At 39.6% G+C, this 18309-nt stretch overlaps 1 protein-coding gene across 6 annotated transcripts in view; it reads right to left on the bottom strand.

Moving 5' to 3' along the window:
• Nucleotides 1-18309, bottom strand: part of AUTS2 (activator of transcription and developmental regulator AUTS2) — a 1910865-nt gene that overhangs the window by 656655 nt on the left and 1235901 nt on the right. The gene's annotated exons all lie outside the window — the stretch shown is intronic.

The following is an 18309-nucleotide window of genomic DNA, read 5'->3' as shown; positions in this document are numbered from 1 at the left end:
TCATAAGGTCAGTAAATATAGGAAGAGCAAGCACCAGTCAGATTATAATATTTGATATTGGCTGCTTTCTTCATTTTATAAGCACCAAATAACAACAGACTAGTGGCAATGTATATGGTTACTTTGCTTAAATTTCAGCTAAACCAAGATGAATAATTAATATATTTTATTTATAGTTTGTATGGGTTTACAAATGATGTCTTAGCCTTGACCTAGTTTCAAACCTGTTATCATTTTCAGCTAGGTATTTTTTTCCTGTTAACTGCCCTAAGACATCCAAAATAATTTATTATAGGAGTTTGAGATTTACTGGTCAGATTAATACTGTATAAAAAAAAATGCAGATTGCCGCTTCATTGTGAATCAAGCCCCTGAAATAATTTCATGCAGCCAATTTTGTCACTCTAGACTAGAGTGACAAAATTACTTTGCAAGCTAAAGACCGTGAAGCATATTTTGCAATGTGTGTGTAAGCTTTAAGCATATGAAATCCACATTTAGGAAAAACATGATGTTCAGTATAGTAAGAAGTGAATCCATCAAAACTGGAATACCATTAAAAAGTGGAAAAAAATAAATAAAATTTACCTTTTTTCTTTTTTATAAGTAGACCCCATAGCTATGGGCCAAATTAATTATCTCAACACAATAGGCAAAGTTTTTTTCACAAATACAACAAGCATCGGAAAAACAGTGAGCAGGAAATACATAGTTTAAGTTCCACTGGAGGGAGCAATAATACAGCCTGGTCAAAAAAGAGGCAATTGTACTTAAAGATTTTGGTAATATATTTTTCACTTAAAAATAGTGTCTTTAATACTGTCTAATCCTTAAAAGAAAGTTATTTGCATGACATTTTAATGTGCAATAATGGGTTGTCTAACCATGTTTCCCACAATCACTGTGCTTTCTGCATCTAATATATCTATCTAATGCAGCTAAAATTAATTATTTTCCTCCAATTATTCTCCATGGTGTGTTATATGTGGAAATAAGTAGATGTAGGGGTTTTCATTCAGAAACATTTTTTAAGATTAACTGGCAATGATAAATCACAGCTGCCTCAAGTTACAATGTGTGCATAATAATATATGTACTGTATATATTAAAACCATAAAGACTGAACCGTGAATTTATGCTACAGTATTAAAAGTTTTCATGAAAAATAATGCTTTTAAACAGTAAAAAGTGACTAGATGTCCCGGGAGCCATACATCAAGTCATGATGTGCTATATGATAGTGAATGGCAGTCTCAGCCTGGACCCCTGCCAGGCCATGCCCCCATACTGTAAAAAAAACACACAAGTAATGAAAAATATGGTGGCAGGTTGCCTCTCCTGCACTAATCGCTGTAGCTTTACATCAGCTTGCACAGGTGCGGGAGTGTGCCTGCGGGTTGAGCGGACTTGATGTTCGCCAGTGACCCGCGATTGCCTAGTACAGAAGCAGAACAGGGATCTGCCATTGTAAACAAGGTGAATCCCCATTCTGACAGGGGACATGACACAGATCTACTGGTCCCAGTCATTGGGGGCAGTGATCTCTGTCATGTCCCTGACAGCCCATTCCCCCTACAGTTAGAACACACCCAAGGAACACAGTTAACTCCTTAATCACCCCCTTGTGTTAACCCCTTCCCTCACAGTGTCATTTTTACATTGATCAATGTAATAATGTCACTGGTCCCCATAAAGTGTCATTTAGAAACCGCAGAGGTGATCAAATACTACCAAAAGAAAGCTCTATTTGTGGGGAAAAAAGAATGTCAATTTTGTTTGGGTACAGTGTTGCATGACCGCGCAATTGTCAGTTAAAATGGAACAGTCCTTTCCCTTGTCATTAAGGGGGGAAATCCTTCTAGGGCTGAAGTGATTAATGAAGGTCACAATTTATGTTCTTAGCAGGGCACTAAAAAGGTCCATCCAATTTTTGGGAAGTAGTTGTACCAGGGTGATGCCTGTAGCTAAAGGGAACACCCCAGTACCGTTTTTTAGAGCAGTTGTCTGCTTTTATGTGACAACCAACCAACAACCAACACGGCTAAATAGCTGCTCAGTCATTATCACCAGCAGTGGGAGGGGACATCCCTGGGTCTCCCAGGGGACCATCCACAATGTCCATTGGCTGGCCGGAGACCTGAACAAAGCTGTAATCAGCTTCAGTCATGTCTCCGATGTAGTAACCCGGAAGCGACATCACAATGGTGCAAAGTGCATGCAATTTTAAAGCGTAACATGTTAGGTATCTACATATTCGGCGTAACATCATCTTTCACAATATACAAAAAAATTGCATTTGAAAAATCCCTGTGTAAATAATGTGTGACATAAAATATTGCAACAATAGCCATGTTATTTTCAGAGTTTCTGCTAAAAAAAATATATATAATTTTTGGGGGGTTGTAATTTTCAAGCAAAAATACTGATTTTAACTTGTAAACAACAAGTGTCAGAATAGGCTTGATCTTGAAGTGGTTAAACAGATTGTAAAGGTAAAATGTAAGCAAAAAAATAACAAACATGTCTAAACTTACTTGCTCTGTGCAATGGAATTGTAATGAAATTGTACAGAGTGGCTGCAAACCAACTCCTATGGGGTTCAGTGCTCCTGGCCCCTTCTCTCTGTCCAGTGCCCCCATGGGAAGCTGCTTTCCATGGCGGCATTCATGTGCACTCACTCCTGAACCCCACTGCTGTGTCCATTGACACAGACAGCAGTACTCGCCCCTGCCTCCAGCTTCCTCTTCAATGGCTTTGATTGACAGCACTGGGAGCCAATGGCCAGCACAACGCAGAAGTGAGGGGAAAGAAGAGCTGCAAACATGCACAGTGCTGGAGCGAATGAGTGAGAGCTTGGGTAAGTAAATGGGGGGGGGGGTGAGGGGGAATGCTGATGCCTAAAGATTTTTTATCTAATTCTGTTCTGGTGCAGAGCACATGAGCACCTTCACCAGCATGGACAACCCAGCCCAGTGAAGAGACAAGATAGAGAAAACTCAGCAGCATCACGTGACTGACCTGAAAACATCAGAAAAGGTAGAAATAAAAACAAAAACGGCGTGGATAACTTTACTACCTTACTGAATAAGTCTGCCACTGCTTTACAAACCGCAAAGGCTATGTATTTATATTGACTATGGCATTTAAATAAGCATATCTTTAATTAATATACAGAAGAGTTATGTTACTGAGAGCTATGCTTAAGAGTTATTCTAGAGTTATGAGTGAATCTCATTACTTTAAACCTTACATGACCAAAACATTCCTGGCTGCAGCAAATAAGAGATTTTTTTCAGTGCTTTTTTTTAATCAAGTTTTTTTGGATTACTGTAGATTTGGCTGGGTGATAAAACACCAAGGGTAGCTGTTTTCTGTTCCTCTGTTTAATACGGTATGGTTACTGTAGATAGTAATTTGGTAAAAATAAAATGTATTATTGAAGCAGTTTAATTAAATTGTAAGCTCTGAAATTCCAATTTTTAACCAAATCATCCTGAAAAAAATATCCATGACATTTGCATAATGTAGCAAATTTTGTATTTAAAAATAAAATTTTTTTACAGATGAGTAAAGTCAATTAACTGCTGAACATAAGCTCATATGATAGACAGTTTAAAAATGCTACAATGATTAATGTACCCATTTTGAGAAACTCCTCATAAAATAATGTTTTTTTTGCAATATATTTATTGCATTTATTGCTGTATGTTGTACCACTCAAAGACCCATTTGACTAAGTCTGGCCATACATTAAAGTGTTACTAAACCCAAGGCCCTGTATTCACTATATACAGTCTACCACAGTACACAGAACATGGAAATGCAATAGTTTTAGTAAATATAAACAGCTAAATCAAACAGCCTTTTTACACAATGCAAAGGCTCAACCCCTTAGGTTCCACAGTGAGTACAGCAAGCATGCTTTACAGAATATAGAGACTGATTTTACTGTTGTGGGTTTAGTAACACTTTAAGCAGTTTTATTTCCTTATACCACAGGTGGAAGGAAAGAAAATCGTTTGATTCCCCCATCAACACATTCAATGTTAATGGAAAAATCACTTCCACTGTGCTATTGTATTCTCATAGCAGGAGATTTCCCCACCATCAGAATACAGAATACAGTATACACATCACAGGAAGCACCTCCATGGTTAACAGAGGACAGAATTAAAATTATACTTTGAAAACTTAACATTAATAAATCACCGGGACCAGATGGCTTGCACCCGAGGGTACTTAGGGAACTCAGTCAGGTAATTGCCAGACCATCGTTCCTAATTTTTACTGACAGTCTACTGGCTGGAATGGTACCAGCTGATTGGAGAAAAGCCAGTGTAGCACCAATATTTAAAAAGGGCCCAAAATACATCCCTGGGAATTACAGACCAGTTAGCCTAACATCAATAGTATGTAAATTCTTGGAGGGGGTGATAAGGGACTATATACAAGATTTTAGTAATGAGAACGGTATCATTAGCAGTAATCGACATGGATTCATGAAGATCTGTTCTTTCCAAACCAAACCAATCGTTTAGCCTTCTATGAGGAGGTGAGTCGCCATCTAGATAAAGGAAGGCCTGTGGACGTGGTGTATCTGGATTTTGCAAAAGCATTTGACACAGTTCCCCATAGACGTTGACTGTACAAAATGAGGTCTGCTTGCAAAAAGATCAGAACAAATTTGGATGGGCAACTACATGGCAAATGAGGTTCAATGTAGAAAAGTGTAAAATAAGGCATTTGGGTGGAAAAAATATGAATGTGCTCTATACACGGGGGGAGAACCTCTGGGGGAATCTAGGATGAAAAAGGACTTGGGGGTCCTAGTAGATGATAGGCTCAGCAATGGCATGCAATGCCAGGCTGCTGCTAACAAAGAAAACAGAATATTGGCATGCATTAAAAAGGGGATCAACTCCAGAGATAAAATGATAATTCACCCGCTCTACAAGACTCTGGTCTGGCTGTACCTAGATTATACTGTCCAGTTCTGGGCACCAGTCCTCAGGAAGGATGTACTGGGAATGGAGTACAAAGAAGGGCAACTAAGCTAATAAAGTGTCTGGAGGATATTAGTTATAAGGAAAGGTTGCGAGCAATGAACTTATTCTCTCTGGAGAAGAGGCGCTTGAGAAATGATATGATACCGATAAATTATATAACTTTTTGCAGAAGGGAGTTTAACAAGACTCGTGGCCACTCATCAAAATTTGAAGAAAAGAGGTTTAACCTTAAACTACGTAGAGGGTTCATTACTGTAAGAGCAGCAAGGAAGTAGAATTCCCTTCCACAGGTGGTGGTCTCAGCAGTGGGCATTGATAGTTTGAAGAAACTATTAGATAAGCACCTGAACGACCATAACATACAGGGATATAAAAAGTAATACTGACATATAACAACACACTTAGGTTGGATTTGATGGACTTGTGTCTTTTATCAACTTCACCAATTAAGTAACAATTATTACTGCTACCAGATATAGGCAGCAGCAGTAATTGTACAAAAAAAAAAATATGACAGGCTGGTTGTACTGAAGTCAATTGATAGATCAAATTCAGTACAACCAGCCTGTCCTTAGATGGATCGAAGGCCAAATTTCGATCTGTCTATGGCCAGCTTCAGCAACTATTGTAAATTCTACTTTTCTTGTTATCGATAAGACTGTCTTAGATTAAAAAAAAAGTAGCAAAGAAAGAGAAAAATCTGATTTTTTTTGTCTCCTTTGTCCACTAATGTCTTATTCTTACGTCACCAGGTTGACTTGTGTCATTGTCTCTATTTTTCTTTCACTAATGTTTTAAGCTGGACTACCTCTGCAGTATTACATTGTAGATCAATATTATCAAAAGTGTGCTTGAAATGGCTGCAAAAGATAATACAGTGAAAATATCGAATCACAGAAAGAGAAGTCAGCGGCACTCCAAAATGTTTGTATTGACAATTTAATAATAACAAATGTTATCAAAGTAACATACAGCACACACAGTAACTTGAGGTTATCAGAGTATCAGAAAAAAAATGCTAACAATATTGTTATATACTTTTCTACTTTTAATAAAGATTGAATGCAATAAAGAAAAAAAATCAAATGCTTGTATTTCAAGTAGGTAAGCAAGTAAGTGACCTCACCAGAAATTAGTCATGACAAATAATAATTAATATTTGTATTACTGTTTGACATCTAGGTGCTATGGCATGCCTATGGGCAGCTTAATTTCACAAAACAAAAACAAACAAAAAGTTTTAAGCTAGCAAAGTAATATGAAACTGTCATATAACATAATACAAGCAGAAGTTTTTATTGAATACATTTGCATTGATATTGCATTATTACATTGGAAGTAAGACTTAACTAAAGCCTGCAGCTGATTGGTCAATGAAGGCTTCTTTCAATGTTCATTTACTGCTTAAAAGAGAAGTTTAATTTATTTTTTCTTTAAATCATACTTACCTAGGTGGGTGCAGCTTCAGTGCAATGCTGCATCCATCCCCCACCATCTCTAAGGGTGAGAACTGAGCAATCAAACACCAATGATTGCTCAGTCCTCCCCTCACTGAGAGCTGGTGACTGTCCGTCAAGGCTGTCTGCTCTGCCCCCCATCACTGGAGCGCTGGACTGTTGAGGGGGTGGGAGCAGATGGCTCAGATTTTCAGCAGCTCCAGGCCATATTGTAGATATCTCTCCCCAGCCAGGGCCGGCTCTGCGACGTCAGCTGGCACTGGGCTTAAGCCCACTTTCGGCTGAAAATGGGTCACAGGAGTGCAGAATGAATTGCACTCCTGTGATCCACAGGAGAAGTACAGCCAAACGAGCATTGGCTGTACTTCTCCTTTAGGCCGGGCTCACACATGTGCAGCCACAGGTTCATGCCTGGAATCCTGTACACTGGTTCAGGTGCGATTCAGGTCCATATTTTAACCTGAATTAATGCCTGAATCTGACCCAAAGACGCACCGGACCCTTTTTCAATCCTGACTGTGGCCACCCCGGACATGTTTGAACCAGCTCCATTGAGAGCTGGTCACACTTGCCTGTCATGCGAACTGGATCCAGGGAAACCCGCCTCCAATTTACATATGCTTGAACCCAGTCTTAATAAAAAAAATATGTAGTTTGTGCTTTCCCGCCATAGAGACATTTGCTAGAGTTTTTATAGGTGTCATAGTGACAGTAAGTGAAGGAAAATCTCTCCTGTGCTGTCATATAAAAAATAAAAACCTGGCAGAAATTGTAACTCTTCTCCACTCTATCCAACACTTTTGAGGGAGTTAGGCTTTAAGGGTTGCCAAGAAATTGCCAGGACAAGCATTTTACACTTGACCTTTGGGGCTTGTCCAAATTAGTTTTTAGAATGAATGCAATTTCTTTACTTTGACAGTCATAAATATAGTTTTATTTTTCATTTTTTTACCTTGTTCACAACCAGCAATACACACAAATGGAAAATACTCAAATATACAAATTTAATTTTTACGATATTCTCTGTTCTAGTTCTGATAAGTTCTGGAGAAAATTAGTGCTACTACATTTGCAGAGTGCCTGATTACTATTATATGATTATTTTATGTATAATGTTTGAATCACCAGTTATTCATTTTGGCGTTTGAGACAGTTAATATATGTACCAGAAAATTGTAAAATGATTTCAAGAGAATGCTGTACATTCAAATCAACTCTCCCTTAACTCAGTGTATTATGATTATAGCAAATAATTACCTTGACATTTGGTTTTCAGTTAATGTCATTGTTATAGTATTTCTAAAGTGGATGAAACACTAATAAGTTACTTTATAAATTAAAATAAAATATAATTTGCCATCCAGCTCCAAATCACTATCTTAAACTACTGCTTTTAAATGAAAATAATTCCTCTTTTAGTGCTTAGTGTAATGTATGATCATGTCAAGGTTTGCATAACTAATATTGTTCTTCCCTGTTGTAGAAACAAATCCAGTGCTTTTATTGCACTGTGTTTGAGAGATTTATCCATAATGATAGATTTATTTCAGCACATTAGGTTTAAGTTCTAGTATTTCCCTGCTTTGTGTATATTTTGAACTCATATTTTAATCAATGCAGTGTGGAGATTTAATATCATTTGTCTCATGCTTGCATTAAACAGCTTTCTTGTGGCTTTATCATACATTTACAATGTAAATCACCTATTTTTTTTTTAAAAATTATTCTACTATTTTATGTACTAAATTTCTATTACCTAGATTCACATCTTTCAATTCCCTGACTCTATTATGCACACAGTGTGTAACTGACAAACTTAATGGATTTTTCCCCACAATATTTACCAGCTTCCTACATGAATATTAATATTGCATAAAAGGTTAAATGCTATATGTATTTGTTTGAGGATAACCATGGTAAAAGATTTTTCTTGACCAGCTAATGGACTATAGCTGTGTCAGTAAATTAACATTTCTTAAAATTAATAGAAAGTAACATCACTCATATTTCTTCTGAATTCATACAAGGTGATATATCAAAGTTTCCTCTGTTTAATTTTTTTTTTTAAACTGCCTTCATTAGATTCTATATTAAAAGGGTAATTTGCAGTACCTTTTTTAATAGTTTTTTAGGCAGGTTCACATTGTTAAAATTGGGCCATTTAGACCTTACCTGCCATGATTATTATTCTTATTCACCAAATCCCCTTAGATATTACGTCTACAAGAAAAAAATTCTGACAGCAAGGTGACTGCATCCGCACGTTTGAAGTAATCATTGTCTACATCCACATTATCACCAGCAACATGAATTAGAGAAATAGGTTAAACTGTGCTATACAATTTGTATGCTTACTGGCACAATTGGCATTGTTATACCAATGAATAACCCTAAAACTGTAACCTGGACTGTAGCCAATAACTGCTGCAGAACTTCTTCCTTTGTTTCAGAAGTATTATCCTTCTGTATTGTGGACAGGGTTAAACTGAAACTTCATTATAACAGAAGTTCAGCAACCATCCTTAACCACTTCACTACCCAGCTATAGTCATATGACGTCTGCAGATGGGATCTCCCATCCTGGGAGGGCGTCGTTTGACGTCCTCGGCTTCCTTGGAGTGTAGGGGGCGATTGCACAATGCCGGGGAAGTGCACACACGGCCACTGCGTCACCGAGGAGCCGATGCGCATGCCCGGCGGACATCGTTTGCTCGTGAAAGAGCAAGAATGTGAAACTGTGTGTGTAAACACACAGATCCACATCCTGTCAGGGGAGAGAAGACAGATCGTGTGTTCCTAGTGTAACGATGACACTTTGGACAAAGTGTATGTCATGTAAAAATTTAGTTTTTGCCTCAGAACAGTAAAGAGGTTCTGAGGGTTAATTGTGTAGATTTAACTTTGACATCAGTTTGGCTGGGCTGTGTTAGAGTTCTGCCTGGTCATGTGTACAGTTAGGTGCACATGGCAGGCTCAGAACCAGGCCCGGTTGGACGTTTTAGGTATCAGCTTTCCCGGAGCCAATCAGTGGGTGCGCTGGGCCCCTCTGAGGAGTCTGGGGTAGGGTACTTAAGATGTGGAAGTCACCTGTTCTAGTTCATTCGTGAGGTCTTAGCGGTCTATTCCTGAGTCTGGACTGGGGTAGCCCCGCTAGGGGTCCCGGTCACAGGAGCGTTCGTCGCTCCCCAACATGCTTCAGTTGACTAGCCCCAGTGGACCCGCCTGGTCTGGGGTAGGGATCCGTCTGTTCCCGAGTCTCGGAACCAGCTGGTCCGAGGCACAGTAACTGAGGGAGGATTCAAGGCACCCGGGTGTGCTCTCGGCTTGGAGGGTCACCGAAGCTCACGTAAGTGACCGGGGGAGGACTCTTCGGAGGAGGGCCAACAAGCTGGCAGCTGGAATCCTGAGAAGTGCCTGGTTGCTGAGTTGTGAAGGACACTGGTGAATTCACACTTTTTCCAGTACTGCCAAGGAGACAGAGAACGTTCCAGGTACTGAGGAAAAGGGTTCCTGTTCACATCTGTTACCAGTTACTCAAGGTCAAAGATTTCACAAGTTCTGGATCAAAGTGCTGACTGCCATAATCTCTGGCTAGAGATTTGTTCAGCCTTGAAGCTCCCAGCTGCAAGTGGCTACCCTCTGGGTGGTACTAGAGACTTTCTGATAATAGCAGTTCAAGGTGCCTGAGATTCTTCACCCTTGCCCTCTGTTCCCATACGAGACTGTGTTTGTTGGATGTTACCCCTGCAAATAAAAACCTTTTCTAAAGGACTTTAATGGTGTCAGCATCCAAAGTGTTGGGTACTAACTCTGGGAACCCCTAAACATGGAAGAACCAGCCAAGCGGAGATAACCGGTAAGCCCAAAAGTTAAGGCCACCCTGCCAAGGGTTATGGCCGCTACACTAGTATATAGGAACACTGATCGATCTCCTTCCCTAGTCAGTCCCATCCCCCCACAGTTAGAATCACTCCCTAGGTAACACATTTAACCCCTTGATCGCCCCCCAGTGTTAACTTCTTCCCTGCCAGTGACATTGATACAGTAATCAATGCATTTGTATAGCACTGCTAGCTGTATAAATGTCACGGGTCCCAAAATAGTGTTAAAAGGGTCCGATCTGTCCACCGCAATGTCACAATTAAGATAAAAATTGCAGATTGATGCTATTACTAGTAAAAAAAAAATGCCATAAAGCAATAACCTATTTTGTAGGCGCTATAACTTTTGCACAAATCAATCAATATACACTTATTGCAATTTTTTTTACCAAATACATATCAGCCTAAACTGAGGAAAACATTTTTTTTAAATATTGGGATATTTATTATAGCAAAAAGATTAAAATATTTTTTTTAATTTTTGCGTTTTTGTTTATAGCACAAAAAATAAAAACTGGAGAGATGATCAAATACAACCAAGGAAAAGCTCTATTTGTGTGGAAAAAATTACAAAAACTTTATTTGGATACGGTGTTGCATGACCGCACAATTATCATTCAAAATGTTACAGCTGAAAATTGGCCTGGGCAGGAAGGGGGTGAAAATACCCGGTATTGAAGTGGTTAAAGTTGTTCTAAAGGCTCAAGTTTCTTTACCTTCATACATTCTATGCATGAAGTTAAAAACTGTCTGTGTGCAGCAGCCCCTTCAGCCCCCAAATAATTACCTGGGCCTCATCGCAATCCAGAGATTTGTAGAAGAGCCTTGGTTATCTGGGGACTCTGCTTCCTCATTGGCTGAGACAGCTATCAATCACAGCCATTGAGCCAATGAAGAGAGAAAGGGATGGGGCCATCCCACGGCTCTGTGTGTACATGGACACACAGAGCAGAGGCTAAGGAGAAAGTCTGTTCAGGTGCCCCATAGCAAGCTGCTTGCTGTGGGGGCACTTATCAGGAGGGAGGGTCCAGGAGCACCAGCAGAAGACCCGAGAACAGGAGGATCGGAGCTGCTCTGTGCAAAACCACTGCACAGAGCAGGTAAGTATAACATCCTTTTTTTTTGCAAAACAAGCCTTTAATACCACTTTCAGGAGAGCACTTTAAAATGCTAATTTATGGAGTCACTCCAATGTAATCCAGGGTCTCTATTGATCTTGGAGGGAAGTGATTGGTTGATGCAACAAAGCAAGGGAAGTGTCTGCAGTCAGGGGAGGGGAAGGGAGAGAACAGTCTTGAATGTAGCAGGGAATAAAATAACGACTGGGTTGCTGGCTGAATGGAACCCTACAATTGCGTGAGTCTTAAGAGACTGAGAACCTTTTTCCTGGGACTTTCTGTCGTCACCATGTGTTATGTTTGCATCCCATTGCTTTTTTAGGAATCTAAGTCATTGTGCATGCCAGTCTGTGCACAGCTTTTAAAGTTTTTGGTTTTAATAAACATACTGCTGGAGACTCAGACTGATGGAGGACCTGTACAGGGAGACTTGGTACCACAGTGGAAGCAATTTTCACATAAGCGCTTTTAGACTTCTTTTGACAGAGAGTCACACATCTTGCAGTAAGGAGACATCATCACGTGGTGTACACACGTGGTGTTTGATCTGATAAGTGGAGCTGGGGCACACAGAAACTTTGAGCGATAAAAACTGGATCCTGTTTATGGTTGTGGATTTTTCACATCATCTATAGAAACTTTTTTCTTATGTTTCACTAATGTTTAAAATGAATGTTTAAAATTGATGTTGTTTATTGACTAAAGGATGAATTCATGACAAGCGCGTGAGCTGAGATAAAACGATATCTGAACTTGGCTTTTTCGGTCAATGATGCACATAAAAAGCCATGATTCATCTCCCAAGACATTGCTGGCCTGCTATATTTCCTTTCAGCTTTGAATCCTCCCATTTACAGTATTTTTGCAAGTGGCTGTTTACTTTTCCAATAACTAGTCAGCCACAGTATGATATATGGTAAGTGATAAGTGAGAGAAGATAAATATTGGAAAGTGAACTTGCAGAACCACTTCTATAAACTTTACCCTACTGGAATGGTAGACTTTTATGGACATGAGTAGTGATGCAATAGGAAAACATTTATGGTGCAGCAGGACTAACTTGTCAGGTTGGGGTGGTTTTAACTTTAGTTGCCAAAGTAATCAAGGCCTGGATGGAAAATCTTGATACATGATAATAATTTTCAGTCAGCAGACTTTGTGGATAAATTTGGCCATAGAATTGGCATCAGAATTGATGGTTCACCCAGTGAATACAGCCTTAAAGGAACCGGATAAATTTCTCAGCAAGGCCTACACAACATATGAAATTAGGATTCTTTTTGGTAAAACCTTGGACCAAGCTATTCAGCAGGTAACTAGGGGAAAACAGGCCTTATCCCCTAGGACAAGAAGTGGCATAAGTAGAATTTTCATTAGAATCAATGATTTCCAGATCAATACTGGGATGCCAGTGCTTACCAACCAGGGTGAAAATAAAACATTCAGCAGTGGAGAGGAGCTAGTTTCTTTGTAATTTTAAAGCTGCTAAAACTCCAAAAGATTGATCAAAGACTTTCTGAAGGTGCACCCAACCTCATTGAGATTAGTTGATTTTCACAGGGTTTGGGTGTTGAACATTCAGGACACACAGGTTTTGATGGTACTTAAAAGAAGCTTTAAAATAGAATTCTGCTCCTAAGCCCTAGTAGAAAATGTTCTGCAAACAAAACTTCCATTTTGCCCTGAGAAGAAATTGGTGCAATAGATATATATTCAAAAGTTGTTATCAGAATCAATTGTGTGAGTACATCCAGACCAGTCGTGCATGGACTTCACCATTCACTATACACTTCTTCTTAGCCAGGAAAGTAAACGGGAGTTTTTGTCCAGTACTAGATCCAAATAACAGGCTCATAACTGGCAAATGTTTCTGTATGGAGTCTATGTAGATTATTATTTCAGTATTTCGGTGAATTGGTTGTATAATCTTATTAGACTTTAAAAATTCATGTGCCCAATGCCTTGGGCGCATCAGATGTTTCTACACTTTGCAGTGAATGGGGATTATTTTCAGTCGTATTCTCTTCCATTAAGTTTCTCTATGGCACTAAGAACTTTTACCAAGCTTCTAGCAAACTGGCATCCAACCTATGGCCTGGGGACCACATGTAGCCCTTTCGCACTCTATGTGTGATCCTCTGGGTTTCTGCAGACACTAATATTTGCCTATACCAATTGCCTTGTTTTAGCACTAACTTCTAGAAGCGTTGTGTACTAAGTCTCCAGTCCATGACTGTCTCCTGAAGCATGTCCCAATCTCCAACAGCTCCTAGAGGATGTCCACAGTCTCACTCTGATCGTCTTTTGAATCCTATCCACATTCCCTGATTATTTCTTGTATCATGTCTGCAGTCCCTGACCATCTCTTGTATCACATTTGCAGTCTCTGACCATCTCTTGTATCATATCTGTAATCACTGATATTTTTTGTATCATGTTCACAGTCTCTGACTATCTCTTGTATCCTGTACACAGTCTCTGACCATCTTTGTACCCTATCCACAGTCTCTTGCCATATCTTGTATCCTATTTGCAGTTTCTGGCCATCTCTTGTATCATGCCTGTAGTCTAAATAAGCAATCTATTTCTGGGCAGTTCCCTCAGCCCTGGATGACAATAACGTGGATGCCAGTCTCCAAATCTAGGCCATTAGAGGCCTTTCAGCTGACAGCTTTAACGGGTTTCGTAAAGGCAGAAGGTTTTTTTATCTTAATTCATTCTATGCATTAAGATAAAAATCATTCTGTGTGCAGCAGCCCCCCCTCAGCTTCCCTAATACTTACCCGAGGTCCCTCTCTGTCTAGCTATGTCCACGAGTGTCTCAGCTGTCTGATATTCCCCCACCTGATTGGCTGAGACACAGCAGCAGTGTCATTGGCTGCTGCTGCTGTCAATCAAAGTCAGTTAAAAAAATAAATAGCAAAAGCACAACCTGGACCCACTGCTTATAACTGACAAGCAGATTATAGTTATTATTATTATCAGGGATGTATCAACCAATCACCATGTAGTGCCATTGGCATTCATGATGCAGTCCACATGACCACATTGCATATACCAAATAGGAAGGGAAAGAACCTACAGAGAAGGCCACCTTAGTGGAACACTACGGTTGAGTAAAAATTAGCTTTATTATAGAAAAATGGCACCATACCGTATATAAAAAAACAAAATGCAAAATATCAGAGAATTGACCTTTAAACCACAGTTAAAAAAGACAATGTTGTCTATATGGGGGACTCGCAGCTGCACATGCACCAATACATACAGACTTGCACACTCCTAATTCGAATACTAGTTAGCACTATGTCTGTATAGTGCTTGCATTGTAAGGCTCCTAGATCATAAATAGCCAACTTCATACAAAATCACTCTGGGTCCAGGCAAGAGTAAAATATGCAATTTAGCAGGGGGTCAGGTGATGGTTTGCAGATTGAAAGTTCACTGAGCAGCCCTAATTATGCAGTCATTAGCAATCCATCTATAAAGTCTCTTATGAGGAAACAAGAGCTAATGTTCATTGAGGTAAGGAAGGTACCTAGCACTGACCAGATGGTTATCTAGTGCCAACCATGGGAAAGTCACCAAAGCTAGGCTGAGATGCTGGCATGTGTTCACCAGTGTGTTAAAAGGAGGGTGGAGGTTGTACCACTTGTATAATTTACCAGCACCCGCTGGGATGCCGTTGGTGTTAACCAGAGTATCAGGGAATCTCACCACTTCCTCCATTTTGCTGACTCCCACTCTGCTCCATGTTGTGTCACACTCCACTCCCCTCACATCACTGCATTGTCTGCCATGTGTCACCATCTGCAGCCTTGCTTCCGGCAGTCGCTTCACTAATGCCACACAAACTGCAATTACTCACGGACTGTGGTCCCGAAAGACGCAACCTATGTGCTGAAGTCATGCTGATGCGTTTCATTAGCAAATCACTGCCAACTTATTAAGAGCAAGGAGGGGTCTACTAGCAGCTTAAAAAGCCATAAATAAGCTGTAATGCAAGTTGTTTGCCACTAGATGTCTCACATTCACACTCCTCTAAATTTAGCAATACTCTGGCAATAAATTGATTAAAAATACCACTAAGTGCATAAAAGACTGCTTTCCCTAGGAATTTTTTCTGGGTACATTTAAACTGTTAAAAATAAGGAGAAAAATTAAAGGGAAGAGAACGGAGATAAAAGGGAGCATTTTGGAAATTAGAAGGTTATTTATAAAAAAAATTTAAAAATAACAGAAGATTCAGAAGCAAAAGTAAAACAAAAACAAGTCAAAACAAAGATGACAAACCTAGCGATACAAGGAAACACATTTTAAATATCTTTATGCTTCAAGGAATGGCTGTAAATTACATTCATTGTTCAAACCTTGTTGAATTAAAGAACACTTTTGAAGGAGAAATGTGTTAAAATTACCCCTTCTCATTGGGAGATTGAGTACATATATTCCCTTCACAGTTAAACCTTTAGGGTCACCCTGATGGAATGGGGTAAAATGCACTATCGGGGGCGTTCATCATCTTTTTTTCTTAATGTTTATGATGTGCTTGCCAATTCTGATATGGAGTTGTCTTTTTGTTTTTCCCACATACAGTGGTGTGAAAAAGTGTTTGCCCCCTTCCTCATTTCCTGTTCCTTTGCATGTTTGTCACACTTAAGTGTTTCGGAACATCAAACCAATTTAAACAATAGTCAAGGACAACACAAGTAAACACAAAATGCAATTTGTAAATTAAGGTGTTTATTATTAAAGGTGAAAAAAAATCCAAACCATCATGGCCCTGTGTGAAAAAGTGATTGCCCCCCTTGTTAAAACATACTATAACTGTGGTTGTCCACACCTGAGTTCAATTTCTCTAGCCACACCCAGGCCTGATTATTGCCACACCTGTTCACAATCAAGGCATCACTTAAATAGGAGCTGCTTGACACAGTAAGGTCCACCAGAAGATCCTTAAAAGCTACACATCATGCCGAGACCCAAAGAAATTCAGGAACAATTGAGAAAGAAAGTAATTGAGATCTATCAGTCTGGAAAGGGTTATAAAGCCATTTCCAAAGCTTTGGGAATCCAGTGAACCACAGTGAGAGCCATTATCCACAAATGGCGAAGACATGGAACAGTGGTGAACCTTCCCAGGAGTGGCCGGCCGCCCAAAATTACCCCAAGAGCGCAGCGACGACTCATCCAAGAGGTCACAAAAGACCCCACAACAACGTCCAAGGAACTGCAGGCCCCACTTGCCTCAGTTAAGGTCAGCGTTCATGCCTCCACCATCAGGAAAAGACTGGGCAAAAATGGCCTGCATGGCAGAGTTCCAAGGAGAAAACCACTGCTGAGCAAAAAGAACATCAAAGCTCGTCTCAATTTCTCCACAACACATCTTGATGATCCCCAAGACTTTTGGGACAACATTCTGTGGACCAATGAGACAAAAGTAGAACTCTTTGGAAGGTGTGTGTCCAAGTATATCTGGCGTAGAAGGAACACTGCATTTCATAAAAAGAACATTATACCAACAGTAAAATATGGTGGTGGTAGTGTGATGGTCTGGGGCTGTTTTGCTGCTTCAGGACCTGGAAGACTTGCCGTGATAAAAGGAACTATGAATTCTGCTGTCTACCAAGAGATCCTGAAGGAGAATGTCCGACCATCTGTTCGTGTACTCAAGCTGAAACGAACTTGGGTTCTGCAGCAGGACAATGATCCTAAACACACCAGCAAGTCCACCACCGAATGGCTGAAGAAAAACAAAATGAAGACTTTGGAGTGGCCTAGCCAAAGTCCTGACCTGAATCCTATTGAGATGTTGTGGTATGACCTTAAAAAGGCCGTTCATGCTCGAAAACCCTCTAATGTAACTGAATTAGGACAATTCTGCAAAGATGAGTGGGCCAAAATTCCTCCAGGACGCTGTAAAAGCCTCATTGCACGTTATCGCAAACGCTTGGTTGCAGTTGTTGCTGCTAAGGGTGGCCCAACCAGTTATTAGGTTTAGGGGGCAATCACTTTTTCACACAGGGCCATGATGGTTTGGATTTTTTTTCACCTTTAATAATAAACACCTTAATTTACAAATTGCATTTTGTGTTTACTTGTGTTGTCCTTGACTATTGTTTAAATTGGTTTGATGTTCCGAAACACTTAAGTGTGACAAACATGCAAAGGAACAGGAAATGAGGAAGGGGGCAAACACTTTTTCACACCACTGTAGATGTTATTGCAGGGACAACAAAGCATATATATTACTCTAGTTGTTAAGCAATTAATAGATTACTTTATTTTGTATTTTTTAGTTCTGTCAAAACTGGCAAACTTGTCAGTTTTATGGGCATATTTACAGATATGACAATGTTCACATGCACGCATACCACTTATGGGGTGAAATTAGTTAACCAATTTCTAGTCTGGGTTCTCTGATATTCTGAGTATACTAAAGTATCATTCAGATTCAGTACTCTTCTTGCTGTCATTCATGGTCGTAGGGCGACTGAATATATACAAGATAAAAGAAAAACTAGAAATTGCAAAGATGGACTTTGTAGGCACACACATAGGATAAAAACATAAACATAAAAGAAAAACACACATCATACAAATGATGGCATAGAATGATTGACCACAGAGACTCAAATAACACCTCCTCCTAGATGGAGATGCTGGCCTAAAATTGTGGCTAGTGCTACTGGTTATACCATATCATACCTCTTATCCTTTTAGATTATAATACTTTAATTGGAGGTGTTATTTGAGTCCCTGTGGTCAATAATTCTATGTCATCATTTGTATGATGCGTGTTTTTCTTTTATGTTTTGTACATATCTTTTTAGCTTTATCCAATTCA

The sequence above is a fragment of the Lithobates pipiens genome, unplaced genomic scaffold (assembly GCF_037356315.1).
Source record: "Lithobates pipiens isolate NorthernLeopardFrog02 unplaced genomic scaffold, aLitPip1_a1.2 Scaffold_16, whole genome shotgun sequence".
Classification (NCBI taxonomy): domain Eukaryota; kingdom Metazoa; phylum Chordata; class Amphibia; order Anura; family Ranidae; genus Lithobates; species Lithobates pipiens.
The sequence above is the reverse complement of the archived record's forward strand: the minus strand, read 5'-3'. Positions and strand labels throughout refer to the sequence as shown.